Source organism: Silene latifolia, chromosome X, assembly GCF_048544455.1.
Source record: "Silene latifolia isolate original U9 population chromosome X, ASM4854445v1, whole genome shotgun sequence".
Classification (NCBI taxonomy): domain Eukaryota; kingdom Viridiplantae; phylum Streptophyta; class Magnoliopsida; order Caryophyllales; family Caryophyllaceae; genus Silene; species Silene latifolia.
Window position 1 is genome coordinate 78,199,292 of NC_133537.1, and position 15,696 is coordinate 78,214,987.

Genomic DNA, 15,696 nt, shown 5'->3' on the forward strand with positions numbered 1-15,696 from the left:
TGTACTCATTATTGTAAGATTTATGTCAAAAATATATTCAAAACCGATTTCTAAAAACCCTTTTATCAAACTGTTTTTACGGATCAGCAGTAACCAGATGTCAAGAAGAAACGCAGCAGCTGTTGCGCCTCTTCGAAGGGTCGCATCATCTGCTGCGCCTCTTCCAGAGGCTGCCGCTGCTTCTGCTCTTCTTCTTTTCCTCGGTTTTTTTCTGTTGTTTTGTTCCTTTTGTTTTGTTTTCTTATTTTCATTCTTTTCATTGTATATAAAATAAATTTTAATGTATATCTTTCAAATTGTTTCATTTTATTTACAACTTAGATCCCTTATAATCAATATTTGCGGGTTTTCGTCACTAAATCAAACCCGGAATTTAGAAACTCGATTTCTTCATATCCAGTTTCTAGAATTCGTCCTTTGTACATGTTTCCGTTGCTTCTTTCCAGTTTATCACATCCTTTCAAGTTCGTTTCCGTCTTCGTTAGTAAACCTAATTCGTTTTAATTCGTTTATAATTCATTCTTAATTCATTTTAATTCGTGTTCATTGCTTTTATGACGACTTTATATGTAATTAAAATATTAAATCACTTTCACTTGAGTCAAAAATCGATAATCAACCATTAAACACACTAACGAACATTAACGAACCCGCGGTTCTGACTTCATAGCTAGAACTCAACCTAGGAACAAACGCAGTGATAGCTGCGCCTCTTCCAAGGGACGCAGCAATGCTGCGCCTGTTCTGGGATGAGTTTTGTACCTGAACTTTCGTTCTCGCTTTGACCTAATCCTTAATTACGTAATTAATTGACTTCTAACCATAATAACACTCTTAATCTGTCTTATTTTTGTTACTTTAATTTTTAACCCTTTTTTCTTTTCTTTTCTTCAAATTTCCGTCTTGAATGTATTTTTGACGTAAATCTATTGTTTGTTGCATTGCATGCATATAATCGACGACATATGAACTATAAACGATTTCTCTAATAATTAATAGAGGCCACTATCGAGGCAGGCGTGATTAGGTGTTCAGTAAAAGGACTTCCTAATACATACCCTCACCCCTTACTCCAGATCCATGTGAACATCCGTATTCGTTGGCATCCACGAGAGTCATTCTAGACATAGAATTCTAAGGGTAACGAGTTCTTAGTGTTTTTCTATCACTACTTTGTGTCTTGACATGACACGAGGTATTCGAACGGTTTGAATTTCCCATAAAAAATGGTGGCGACTCCACAAATGCAACGCTTGTCCCAAGCGCCCCCGTGGCCCATGTCCACAGTTTGGCGACTCCACTGGGAAGCATACACTTACGTGTTACCCAGGGTGAAACTTGAACAAGGTTGGGGAATAGTTTATACAAGACAGTTATCGGTTTTCGTTACTCGATTTTCTTAGGTCGTTTCATTCGGCCTTCCTAGGCCCAACCCAACCCATTCGACCAATCGTCCCATCTGGACGATCCAGATTCTTATCCGGGCCAAAGGATAGATAGCGATTGACGTCAACCACACCGTGGTACATACTCATGTTTGTATCACGGGCTTTCACTACTCGAGGAAATGGACTAGGAACCGACCTTACTCTTGTTTGGCACGGACCTCTCCACAGACCAGGGTTTGATTGCTTGGCATGGCAACCCACCTTTTAAGCCAAAACCCTTTTAAATGCACTCAACATACCGTTATAATGCCTGTATGAATGCTTGTATCATATGGATCACCATTTTATAAATAAAACCATGACAAAATTTCTGTAAAATCAAAAACCCTTTTAAATATAAATATTTTCAAAAGTGGCCTAAAATAGCGCAAAATGAGTCGAAACTCTGTCCAAATGTCCAGTCAAAATTCGGGCCTCAAAACCCATTTCAAAACTTCACTTCAAGTCAGCACTCCTACAACTACACTACAGTTGCCCAGGACAAACATTTCAAAATTTGTCATTTTCAAACCTCACTTAACACAGTGGAACAGCCCTCACTTCACAAGTTGAGTCTTTTTTGAGTAAGCGTGCTAAAATGGTCGATCGTGTTTTGATTCGTCATCGATCTCTTATCCCCTGTTTCCAAGATGCCTGGAACTAGTCACGCAAGTGTTAATGGACCACCCGGAAATGGTAATGATCTAATCCTAGCTGCGCTCGTCCATCTCCAAACAAGCCAAGACCAAGCTTATGCTCGCCTGAACGCTATTGAAGGCCGAATTGTTGCTGTAGAAACTTGGCTTCCTCCTGCAGAGAATGATGTTCCTGAAATGAGCGTGCATGATAATCTTCCCCCCTTTGTGGGACAACAAGAAGTCAACCCACCACTAGGTCCTACTGAAGCTGAAAAATGACTCCAATATTTGGAGGAGCAGCTAATGTACCTTAAGGGAGATGACATCTACAGGGAGAATAATCGCAAGTATGAGGCGCTAAATGCTCAACTGCCTACCAACTTCAACATGACTGACATTCCAAAATTCAAGGGGCATGAAAACCCTTTGAACCACATTCGTGCTTTCAAAGATTACATGTCTATTAAAGGCATCAAACCTGAGATGTTCCTAAGGATCTTTCCTTCATCTCTCGAGGCCATTCCTAAGAAATGGTTTTACTCTTTGGAGCACAAGAAGATTGCCACTTGGGATGATGCCGCAATTGAGTTCACTAAACAATACGCGAATAATGCTGAGATCTAAGTCAACATGCGCACTTTAGAGTTTCTTAAACAAAACGAGAAAGAAGGCTTCACCGACTTCCTAAGTAGGTGGAGGAAGACTAGCACACAACTTGTTGAACGTCCAGACGAAGCCACTCTTGTGGAAAAGTTCGTGGATAATCTGAGAGCTATTTATGCAAACCATTTGAGATACCAAAACATAAAGTCTTTCAAAGATCTGACTGTGCTACGGACGAGAATTGAAGATGACATCCGTAAAGGACTCTTGTTTAAAATGGTAGGTCATGGTTACCAGGGTTCAACAAGTCGTTCTTATAGCTCTACTAGCAAGATTGATGAGGTTAACCTTGTCGAATCATCGAAGAAGAATAACCAGCAAAGGAAGTTCACGAACATTGGTGATTCGTATTCCAACGCTCCGAAAAGGTTGATGAAACAAGGTAAGCTCCAACCCATAGGACCTACACCTGACCCAGAAAAGAAGTCTAAGTTCTGGGATGAGAATGCATACTGCAAGTATCATAGAGGCAAGGGACACGATACATAGAAATGTTTTAAACTGAAACATGTCCTTCAAGATATGATCGAAGATGGTCATTTACCCATACCTCCTGGAGGTAAACCTAACAATACTCAGAATCCTCTTGGAGTTCTGATGATCACAGATGAAGAATCCACCTTGGATTGTTCACACCTAATTTCTCCAATCGAGGATGAGATTCATGCACTAGAAGATGAGGGGAGTTATTCCACCATTTCTCCTACCATTACCGATTTTATCGCATGGGCAAAGAGTGTGATTAGGTAAGTTTCAGAGCTAGAAGATGTAGTGGCATCCCTACGCAATCCAAGTACCACACCCAGGGAAAACGTACCACTAAGTCTATCTCAAGAGTCTACAATGCAAGAAGTAATCGCCATAGTTGACAGTCTAGTCGATCAAATAATCAGTCTAGAAGCCGAGATCATCAGGTTGAGAGAGCTTAGCATCGTCAACGGAATATGGGCCGATGACGATGAAGATGAATACCTCACAGAACACTATCTAGTCAAGGTTAGTGAGGATATAGTCAAGGCTTGCGAAGATCAAGATATAGACCACCTTACTCGTTCAGGGCGTCCATATCAAAATGTTTCTCAGAACGGTCCCACGGCTAAGGGTCCAGTTACTAACAACAATGTCATAACCCAAAATGATGGCGAAGATACGTCTACTGACCACTTGCTAAGACAACTGCAGAAGACAAAGGCTGATCTTTCACTCTGGCAAATAGTTGCCAGTTCATTTCCTCATCGTCAAGCTTTGCTGGAAGCATTGGCTAAATTGAACGTAGCGCACAACTCTACACCTGATGACGTAGTCAACTTGGTCTTCCAAGATTCAGTTAAACTAAGTAACCCAGTTACTTTTTCAGATGAAGATTTGCCTCCCTTCGGCGCCAGTCATAACCTCGCTCTATACATTACAGTCACATGCTTAAAGAAGAACGTGCCAATGACTTTGGTGGATGATGGCTCTGCAGTCAACGTCATACCATTGAAGATAGCATACAAGTTGGGCATAAAAGAAACATATTGGACTCCTACCAACCAAGGTGTTCGAGCATACGATAGAACTCGACGTAAAGTAGTAGGGCTGATCAACCTCACTATAGCCACAGGGCCAATTGAGCGAAAGGTCAATTTTCAAATAGTGGATATCGAAGCATCATTCAATATACTTCTGGGAAGGCCTTGGATTCATGCTTCCAAAGCAGTAACATCCACCTTGCACCATAAAATTAAGAATCCTCTAGATGGCAAAGTAGTGACGATCACTTCGTCACCTAACAAGGCTGTAATAGAGAAAATGTCAAGCAACCAAGTAATCACAGACCCAGTATATGAGCTTGGCGGCTTTCAGAGCATAAACCTTGTAGAAAGCGAACTGGTGCCTCTATACTTCAACCCATACTCCAATTTAGTGGTCAACCACATACTCAAGTCCCAAGGATACTTCCCAGGAATGCCATTAAACCCCGCCAAGAAAAATACCTTCGCACCATATAAGGAAGGAAATTCTCAAAGGATACCACGAGGATTGGGATATAAGCCCATAAAAGAAGAAGCGTTAGAAATGCTCACCCAATTCCAAAACCGTAAAGATAGAGGAATCCAGATGCGACCCTATCTCCCTACCCTAAACGGATATTTCGTTAGAGAAGGGAGTCAGGAATACTTTCACGGGTTTCCCGAACCTTGGAACTATAAAGGAATGCAACTAGCTGGAATCGAGGTCTTCCACGATTGCTATTTCATCCCTCCAGAAACGGTTCCTACCGTGAAACTTCGTCAAACACCTTGTTTAGACGAACAGGCTGTTAGCCTTCTGTTTGGAGAAGACCGATTTGTCAGAGTAGCACAGGATGAGATCATTACCATGATACTTCAAGATGACCATTTCAACCCCACAACACTGATCACTGACACCAATTCAAACCAGCAGAAAGGATGGAGAAAATCGATCAAATGGACTAATAACCAAGGAAAGCTCTTCAAAGTCACCACTGGAGAAGGAGAGATTGTAGATACCCAGTATCTGCTGAGACTCCAACAAACACCGGATGATTATCGGACTACAACATGTTTTGGAATCGCGACGTTTGATCGACAGTTTGTGTAAAACTTTACGTCGGAAAACTTAAAAACGATTTCGAAAATAAAACATCTCAAAACATTTCAAAAATACCTGAGTGTTTAATGCACAACGACGGGGTCGCAATGACACTAACTAGAGTCAAAACCGGCACCGGACCAAAAACCGACTCAAAAATTCAAATCCCGACTCCAACAACGAGTCAAACCGAGTCAACCACCAAAAACAAACATTTCAAACCTTCTACCTTAAGTTTTATGAGATTCATGAATGGTCATGTACCAAACATGTGACTACACAACCTAGGATAGAACAAATCATGATCGCGTATGTTGTGAAAGTGACAACACAGCTCGAAGACCCACGATGTGACTCGCGCCTCTTTGAGCAGCCCAGGTGGCCACGTCGCTCAAAATTCACATAACCACTCATTCTCCTATAAATACCCCTCAAATGCCACCCATTTGAGATTTACGCGAGTGTCCGCCCCCTCTTTTCTCCCTTAAAATTCTCGACTCGAATTCTTAAGTCACAATCCGACGCGTATTTACGACCTACCGATCGTAATCACGAGCCTTACACATTGTTTGGTACCGTCATCGTGCATTAAACCACTTGACCGACCATTTCGACCACTACACCATCACTAAACTTTTAAAACACTCTTTTACTTACCAAAACGGTTTTAAACCGAGTTTTTTCCGATCAAACGAGTTGTTACACTTACGTCGGTCACTCGCCATAAGCAAACATGTAAGTATGAGGGTGTAAAATTCCTCTTTTATTATGTTTTCATTTGCTTCATGACTCTAACATGCTAAAACATGCATAACATGAACCAAAACATGGAATAAACGAGCCAAAACTGATTTTTGGTCTGAGGCAGAAGCCCCTTAGGTCGCCAATTAGCTCGCGCCTAAATGGGGCATTCAGACCAGAGATCAACCGTGTTTGTTCTCCTTCATTTCCCTTTAATCCATATTCATATTTGTAATCGGTTTTCACCATTTCAAGTATTTTCGAACCATTGCTATTTTATTTCACTTGTTTTAACCATAAAACATTTTTCACCCTTGGTTCCTCATACCATGACGGTTAAATCCGTGTTTCGATGATAATATTTGGTTAATGACATTTAAAAGGTATTTTAAAGCCTTTTGTTTCATTTCTTTACATTTTCAAACAAACATTTTAGTCACCAACACAAAGTCATCCTTGGTTCTACATACGATGCCGGATTTTAACCCGGGTACGATGATGAGTACCGACTAATAACATTCAAATGGACTTAAAGCAATTAGTCCATAATCATTTTCAAAACTATTCATGTCAAGTTTGTCAAACCGAACCCGACACCGAGTATTATCAAATAATGATGATTATTCGAGTCTAGTTCTTCAAATCAACAAATGCGGTCTAAACGACCCCTTCAAATCAAACCGGGTTCAAATACCCATTTTCAACACGTTTTATAACGTTTTCTAAAAGGTCAGAACACAGCACACAAACCGTGGGCTAACCCGCGCCTAAACAGGCTCTCTATTTCTCATTTTCAAAACCAGAGGGAGGCCCCCTTACACCGCCGGCTGGCTCGCACCTCATATAGCCGTCTGGTACAGGGCCTGTTCCCTTCCAGCATTAGTCTAGGACGATCCCGACTCCGGTTAACCCGGATATAGGACGGATCAGATGACTATTTGCAAAAATGCCTTACTAAGACAAATGGATCATGTTATGCACCCTAAACCTAATACGGTAAATGGATGTTTAATTTCCGTTTTGCATGCAAATCATCCTTTAATCCAACTCGACATCTTATACTTGATACTTGGATTAAATCAACCGACTTAGAAAGCTCTCACATGTTAGGTTTAAATCATTGGATGCGCATTCATGCATTTAAACTGTTTTATCAACTTTTGCATTCAACCAACCAAGATCGATCAGTAGAGGCCGCTAAACGCGGGCGGGATTGGGTGTCTGATTAAAGGGCTTCCCAATACGTATCTTCACCTCTTACTCAGAAACTTTGGATAGTGTACGACCTTATCCAGGGCGTACGAGAGTCATTCTAGAGATAGGATGCTAAAGAGGGACGATTTCCTTATCTTTAGTACCTATGTCAAACACTGCTTTGTGCTTCGATTTGACCGAGGTATAAAGTGGAATTCGAACGGGTTCCATGCATCCCACAAATGCTTGGTGGCGACTCCGAACATATCTAATCGTTTCGAGACCCTTATCGAGACGAAACCGACCGATCTAAAATGATCCGGTCGAAAGCATTTTTACGCCGCCGAGCGTGGCTTTCAAAAAGACCGCTGTACGTCCGCAGATTGGCCCGGCGTGTAGGTGGCTACGTCCACAGATTGGCGACTCCGCTGGGGAAAACTAGGACACTTACGTCTTTGCGATCCCTAGATGGTGAGACTCGAACGAGGTCTTGGTTGGAATGCATTAATTGATATTACGGTCACGGTCGGGTTTCCTTGTCCGGGCCCACAACCTAACCCTTTTCGACCAATTGGCTCGTTTCGTCGGCGTGAGTTTTCTCATCCCCGCGTTTCGAATCCCGATTGAGTCAAGTATACCGTTGACGTTACACATTTCTGTTTCGTCAAAGAGCTTTCATCACTTTCGAGCACGAGGCTAGGGCACCCTCCTTACACATTTTTGTTTGGATTGGTATCCCTCTCGCAAATCGGGGTTTGATTGCTTGGTGTGTAACCCACCCTTCTAAGCCAAAACCCGTGTCAGCATAATGCATAATATAATAAACTACGAATGCTTATGTGCTACTTGATCATAAGTCCTTCCGTGTCATTTTCAAACTTTCAAAAACACCTTTTTGCGCCGTTATAATGGCCATTTCAAACCTCGGTCTTTCGCCGACCGATGCACGCCTTTCTAGGCCGTCGTAATGAAGATTTTGAAACTCCGTTTTGTATAACCATTTCAACACGCCTTTCTAAGCTGTCGTAATGACGATTTTCAAACTCGGTTTTTTATAACCATTTCAACACGCCTTTTTAAGCCGTCGTATTGACGATTTTGAAACTCGGTTTTTTATAACCATTTCAACACGCCTTTCTAGGCCGTCGTAATGACGATTTTCAAACTCGGTTTTGTATAACGATTTCAACACGCCTTTCTAGGCCGTCGTAATGATGATTTTCAAATTCGGTTTTGTATAACCATTGCAACACGCCTTTCTAGGCCGTCGTAATGACGATTTTCAAACCTGGTTTTGTATAACCATTTCAAAATCACCTTTTTACGCCGTTATAATCGCCGCATCTAGACACGGATTTTAACCCGTTTCGCGCCGACAATGGCTTTCTTTCAAAACCTGAGAAAAGCACACACCCTTTTCTCGAGACACTTTTGGGATCCCGAGGACCATGCACCGTCCCCGAGACCTCTTCAAACATTTCAAACTCGATTTTCAAAACATAAAATTTTGAATTTCAAAACCGTCTTGGGAAACGATGCACTGTTTTCCGAGCCGACTCAAACTCAAACCGTCTTTTGCAAATAAACTTAAGACAACTTTTTCAACTGATCGACTTGCGGAGATTTCTATCTTCGGAAGCCGCCCATTAAAAGCGACAAATGAATCTTTTTGAAAATTTCTATTTTCGAAAACTTCGGTCCACCATTCCAATTCCGCCTCGTGTCTATCGAGTCAAAACAAACGTACTTATGGGTCTTTACTTATGAGTCCTCTCACCATGAGACCCGTCTAATGGCGTCGCGCCGTCATGATTGGACTCGTGTCAAAGGTTCGGTCAAACACCGTCACGTCATAAATCGAGTCAGCACCGAGGGACCACACACGGTCGCCCCGTCTTGTTGAGTCTGTCTTTGTCTTGTCCTCTGCCTTGTCTACGTTTTGTCTTGGAACCTTGTCGGATTGAGTTGTAATCTGAGCCGTTTTTCTGCCTCAGAGCCATGGCCCCGTCTTCAGCTTCGTCCAACAACAACAATGATAACAACAGAGATGTCACAACTGATCAGCTAGCCAGCCTTCTTACCGCTCTTAAGGTCACCCTGGATCGCGTCGAGACCCGTATCGATGCGCTGGAGAACAAGGAAACTGGGGAACATAATAACCCACCTCTGGCTGAAACTGAGAAGAGACTGAAACTCTTGGAAGAACAGCTCCTAGCCCGGGGTAACAATATCCATCTTGAGAACAACCGAAGGTTCGAACTGTCGGGGGACCGTTATTCGACAACTTCACCCTGACTGATGTGCCTAAGTTCAGGGGAGTGGAGGACCCACTCAACCATATCCGTGCTTTCAAGGACTACATGGCCATTAAGGGGGTCAAACATGAGCTCTTTACCCGGATCTTTCCATCCTCTTTGGAGCCGATTCCTCGCCAATGGTACTACTCCTTGGACCCGAGAAACCTTACTACTTGGGTTAAGATCGCAGTTGAGTTTGCCAAGCAGTATGCCGACAACGTCGAAATCCAGGCCAATACCTGCACTCTCGGGGTGTTAACCCAAAACGACAAGGAAGGGTTCACTAAGTTCCTAACCCGCTGGAGGAGGGTGAGTACTCAATTGGTCAGCAAGCCTAGTGAATCAACTCTGGTGGAAAAGTTTGTCAACAATCTCCGCCCGGTTTTGCCAACCTACTGAGGTATCAAAATATCAAAACTTTTCAAGATCTGCAGATTCTGGGGACACGTATTGAGGACGACCTCCGAAAGGGTGTCCTAGCAAAGACCACTAGAAGGGGTTACCAGGGATCCACCTCAACCGGATCTCACCCTTACGGTCAGACGAACAAGATTGATGAGGTCAACCTCGTCGAACCATCTGCCAAGAAAACTGAGCGCCCCCAGAGAGTGTTCACCAACATAGGGTCGACTTATGCAATTACCCTGAAAAGGCTCATGGACCAAGGGAAGCTACAACCGATCGGACTCACCCAGGATCCGACCGACGCCAAGAAGTCCCGATTTTGGAACCCCAATGCCTACTGTCAATATCATCGAGGGAAGGGGCATGATACCGAATATTGCTTCAAACTCAAGCACCTCATTCAAGACATGATTGAGAAGAGAGATTTGCCTATACCCCCACCAACTAAGCCGAACAACAAGACGAATCCTTTGGGAATTCACGCCATTTCCGATGATGAGCCGACCCTAGACTCCTCTCACCTCATCCTGCCGATTGATGACGAGGTGAATGCTTTGGAAAATGATCCTTCATACGGAATGTGTTTAGTGCTGCCACTATGCTCACTATGTTTCAGCAAGATGAAGAGGCCATAGCCAGCCTCTCTGAAAGAATCACCCGACTCGACGACGCCTACCGTCGACTCATCTTCAACCCCCCAACACCGCGCCCAAGGGAGAATTCCCCAGGCATTCAAAACTACCCACCCCCGGATGAATTGCTCCCGCGACCATTCTGGCATAGACCTCACGAAAATCACCTTCAAAATAGTCACCCTCAAAATAACTACCCTCAAAATAACTACCCCCATAAAAATCGTCCTCACAAAAATATTCCCCACAAGAACTACCCACCGAGGAATACCCCTCCATGGTATCCTCGAGACTCTGAAATTAACGGCATATGGAGGGTTGATGTTGAGGATGTCTATATCCTCCCGGGGAAGGAGAAGCGGACGAAAGAAATCAGATATCTCACCCGGTCCGGACGTCCCTATCAAAATCCGAACAATCAAACGGTCGTTCAAACAACGAATGACCAAATCGTCCCAGAGGTGGACACTCAACCAAAGGCCCCCGAGAACTCAATCCTCGAAATTGACTCCGTAAAGCAAAAGCCGAAATCTTAATTTGGCAACTGATCGCAACGTCTTTTGAGCATCGACAGGCCTTGCAGCAGGCCTTGGGAAAATTAACCGTGCCCTCCACCTCTTCCCCAGAAGAAATAGTGGCGCACATGACGAGAGACGCCCCTGATCTGAGTAACCCGGTCGTATTCTCCGACGAGGATATCCCTCCGTTCGGAGCCAATCATAACCTGGCCCTGTACATCACCGTACAATGCCTCTAGAAAAATATACCAATGGTCCTCGTGGATGACGGTTCCGCCGTGAATGTCATTCCTCTCAAAATAGCCCACAGGCTGGGTGTCAAGGAATCTGATTTGATCCCAACGAATCAAAGAGTACGCGCCTACGACGACACTCGTCGCAAGGTCGCTGGGCTAGTCACTTTGACCGTCGCAACCGGACCCTTAGAAAGACAAACCAGTTTTCAAGTGGTCGACATCGACGCATCCCTCAACATGCTCCTGGGACGTCCTAGGATTCGCGCCGTCAAGGCGGTCATATCAACGCTCCACCAGAAGATCAGGGTCCCCTTCAACGGGAAAACAATCACGATTCCCGCTTCCGCAATAAAAGGAGTTATGAGAAGGGGGATAGCCTCCCAAGCATTGAGGAGGACGACAATGAAATATGGGGTTTCCAAGCCGTAAACGGCATAACTACTGAATCGGCGACCTCTGAGTGTGACCCGTTCACCAGCCTCACGGTCAACCGTATTATGATGCGTCAGGGTTATTTCCCGGGTTTGCCGCTCAATCCACTAAAGGACCCATTGCCTCCCTTGAAGCAGGCTAAGGTCCCCAACATTCCCTTCGGGCTGGGATAGAAACCTACTGACGAAGATATCCGGGAGATGAACCTCCTAGTCCGAAAACGCAAGAAGCACGGGGTTATCCTCCGTCCCTACCACCTGACTCTCAACGGATACTTTGTCCCTGAGGGAGAGTCCGAGCTCTACCACGGCTTTCCGGAACCAATTTTTGACTCTGTGGCGAAGGCTAGGTACCCGGGAGTGGAAGTCTTCCAGGACTGCTACTTTATCCCCAACAACATCGAAGCTGCATCAACTGAGTCCAAGCCGTCACCATGCCTTGACGGACAAGCTGTCACACTCCTCTTCGGGGAAGATAACATCAAGCACCTCGACTATGAGGACATCATCAACAACGCCCTGAAGGACAATCAATTTGATCCAACCGCCTTGATCTCCGATACTGACCCGGAGAAAGCTACCCAAGGCTGGAGGAAGACCGTCAAGTGGACCGATCGCCAAGGCTGCGTTCTCAAGATAACAACTGGAAAAGGCCCTATGTTCAAGGAGGGAAGTGAAGAAGGATCTGAGTCCGAGTCTGAGTCGGAGTCAGAGTCTGTCATAGCTCCTAACGCTCCTAATGTCCCGGTCAAGGTCCTCTTCCCACTGTTTTATCACAAAGTCGTGGCTGATTCAGAGGCTGAGTCTACTAGGGTCACCCCCACTCCCATGAAAGGTGACAACCTGGAGCCTGTTCCAGGGGCCACTTCCTCTGCTGTGTCGCCTCTGACTGACCACGAGATGTCTGTCCTTTCCGAGCTTTTCGCTCGTGTCAACTTAATGAACGCTAAGTTTGCTTATGACTCGTCTCAATTTAACTTTAATGCGATTCTGAATGACTATGAGGAATTTGACTTGAGTGACTACCCACCTCACTTAGCCAAAGAACTTGACAAATGGGAAACCAGAACCCCCATCATTGAGGAAACCGAACCTATTAACGTAGGAACCGACAATACACCTCAAGAACTTAGGATAGGGACAACCCTGGACCGCTCGGAAAGACAACAGTTCATGGACCTCCTCCACGAATACAAGGACGTGTTCGCCTGGTCATACAAAGATATGCCTGGGATTGACAGAGAAATTGCAGAGCACCGGATACCCATTAAACCCGGAGCTAAACCTGTGAAACAGAAGCTACGCCGGATGCGTCCGGAGTGGGCCCTAAAAATCAAGGAAGAAGTGGACAAACAGTTCAAGGCTGGGTTCATCAAAGTGTCTGAATACTCTGACTGGGTGGCCAACATTGTGCCAGTACCGGAAGAAGGACGGAAGAATTCGGGTTTACGTTGACTTCAGGGATCTGAACAAGGCAAGTCCAAAAGACGACTTCCCTTTGCCACATGTTGACATTCTGGTGGACAATACTGCCGAACATGCTCTCCTATCATTCATGGACGGGTATGCCGGGTACAACCAGATTAAAATGGCTGAGGAAGACATGCACAAAACTGCGTTTACTACACAGTAGGGTACATATTGCTACACGGTCATGCCTTTCGGTCTCATCAACGCCGGGGCAACCTATCAAAGAACCGCTACTACTCGCCTACATGACATGATGCACAAGGAGGTAGAGGTATACGTCGATGACATGATCGTCAAATCGAAAGAACGGGACGGCCACATCAATGCCCTCCGAAATTATTCGCTCGTCTGCGGAAATATAACATGAGACTAAATCCTCAGAAGTGTGCATTCGGGGTCTCCTCCGGAAAACTCTTGGGACATGTCATCAGCGAAAGAGGCATTGAGATTGATCCAACAAAAATCAAAGCCCTTCAGCAAATGCCTCGGTTTAGGAACGAGAAGGAGATTCGGGGATTTCTCGGTCAGGTCCAATACATCAGCCGGTTCATTGCCAAGCTTACTATGATTTGCGAACCAATATTCAAAAAGCTTCGCGCCTCCGATCACACCGATTGGGACGACGACTGTCAGAAGGCGTTCGACAGGATAAAGGAAATCCTATCCAAACCTCCTGTCCTCATGCCACCTCAACCAGGGATTCCTCTATCCCTATACCTGACTGTTACCAACACGGCCATGGGAGCAATGCTACCACAAACAGTTGGCAACGAAGAACGAGCCATCTACTACATCAACAAAAAGTTCATTGAATACGAGACGAGGTATACCCAACTGGAAAAGACATGCCTTGCCCTAGTATGGTCAACAAAGAAGATGCGGCATTACATGCTCAACTACACGGTCCACATCTACTCCAAGATGGACCCGGTTAAATACATCTTCGAAAAACCCGTACTAAACGGAAGGCTGTCTAGGTGGACACTCATGCTGTCCGAATTTGACCTCAAGTTTGTACCCCTCAAGGTCATCAAGGGAAGAGCAGTTGCCGATTTCCTAGTAGAAAATTCCGTCAACGAGGATCCAACAACCGACACATGGTCACTTCCTGACGAAGACGTCCTTTGTGCCGACTCCGACGCATGGGCCCTATACTTTGATGGTGCATCTAATCTGAGAGGCTTCGGGGTAGGAATCCTTCTATTATCACCAGAGGGAGAACATGTTCCAATCTCGGTCAAGCTGGACTTTGCCGTCACCAACAATGCCACTGAATATGAAGCATGTCTCATCGGCCTACAAGCAGCCATCACACTTGGCATCAATAGACTGAGGGTCCACGACGATTCCTCACTCATCATCAATCAGGTATTCGGATCATGGAAAATCCGATCTGACAGCTTAGCTCCCTACCGAGCAAAGATCAATCAAGAGGCCGAATTCTTTCACCAAGTCGACTACTTCCACTTACCACGCGAAGAAAATCAATTTGCTGATGCCCTGGCAAAACTTGCCGCGCTCGTCAACATACCTGACGACATGACATCGATGCCCCTATCTGTTGAAAGACGGAGCGAGCCAGCTCACATTTGTGCTATTATCGACGACGAGGAAAGCCATGATGAACCTTGGTACCAAGCCATCCTCAATTACAAAACCACAAACGAATTTCCTCCCAACTCTGATCAAAGAGGACAAAGAGCCATCCGTTTACTTGCATCACAATTCCTGATAAACCAAAATAAACTCTACAAAAGAACACCCCAAGGAATTCTCCTCCTTTGCATTGACCATCACAAAGCCAAGAAAGTCATGAGAGAGGTTCACGACGGAGAATGTGGCCTTCACATGAGTACAATGATGCTTACATGGAAAATCACGCGGCTAGGTTACTACTGTACCACCATGGAATCTGATTACCGTAACTACGTCAAACATTGCCACAATTGCCAAATCTTCGCCAACATACAACACATACCACCATCCCTTTTGTACACCATGACATCACCCTGGCCTTTCTCAATCTGGGGCATCGACATCATCGGGAAAGTCAACCCGATAGGCACCAAGGGGCATTGCTTCGTCCTCGTCGCCATCGACTACTTTACCAAATGGGTAGAAGCACAGTCATATGCAGTCTTGACCGCCAAACAAGTGGCCAAGTTCATTCAAAACAACATCATCTGCCGATATGGGGTACCCTATGAAATCATCAGCGATCAAGGCTCTCACTTCCGGGCGGAAACTCAAGCTTTGCTGGACAAGTACAAGATCAAGCGACATCGATCATCCCCCTACCGCACCAAACCAAAGGAGCGGTGGAGGCAGCGAACAAAACTCTTGTCACCATTATCAAGAAAATGCAAGACAACTACTGCGATTGGACGAGCAAACTCCCATTCACACTCTGGGGATACCGAACCTCCATTCGAACACCGACATGCGCCAC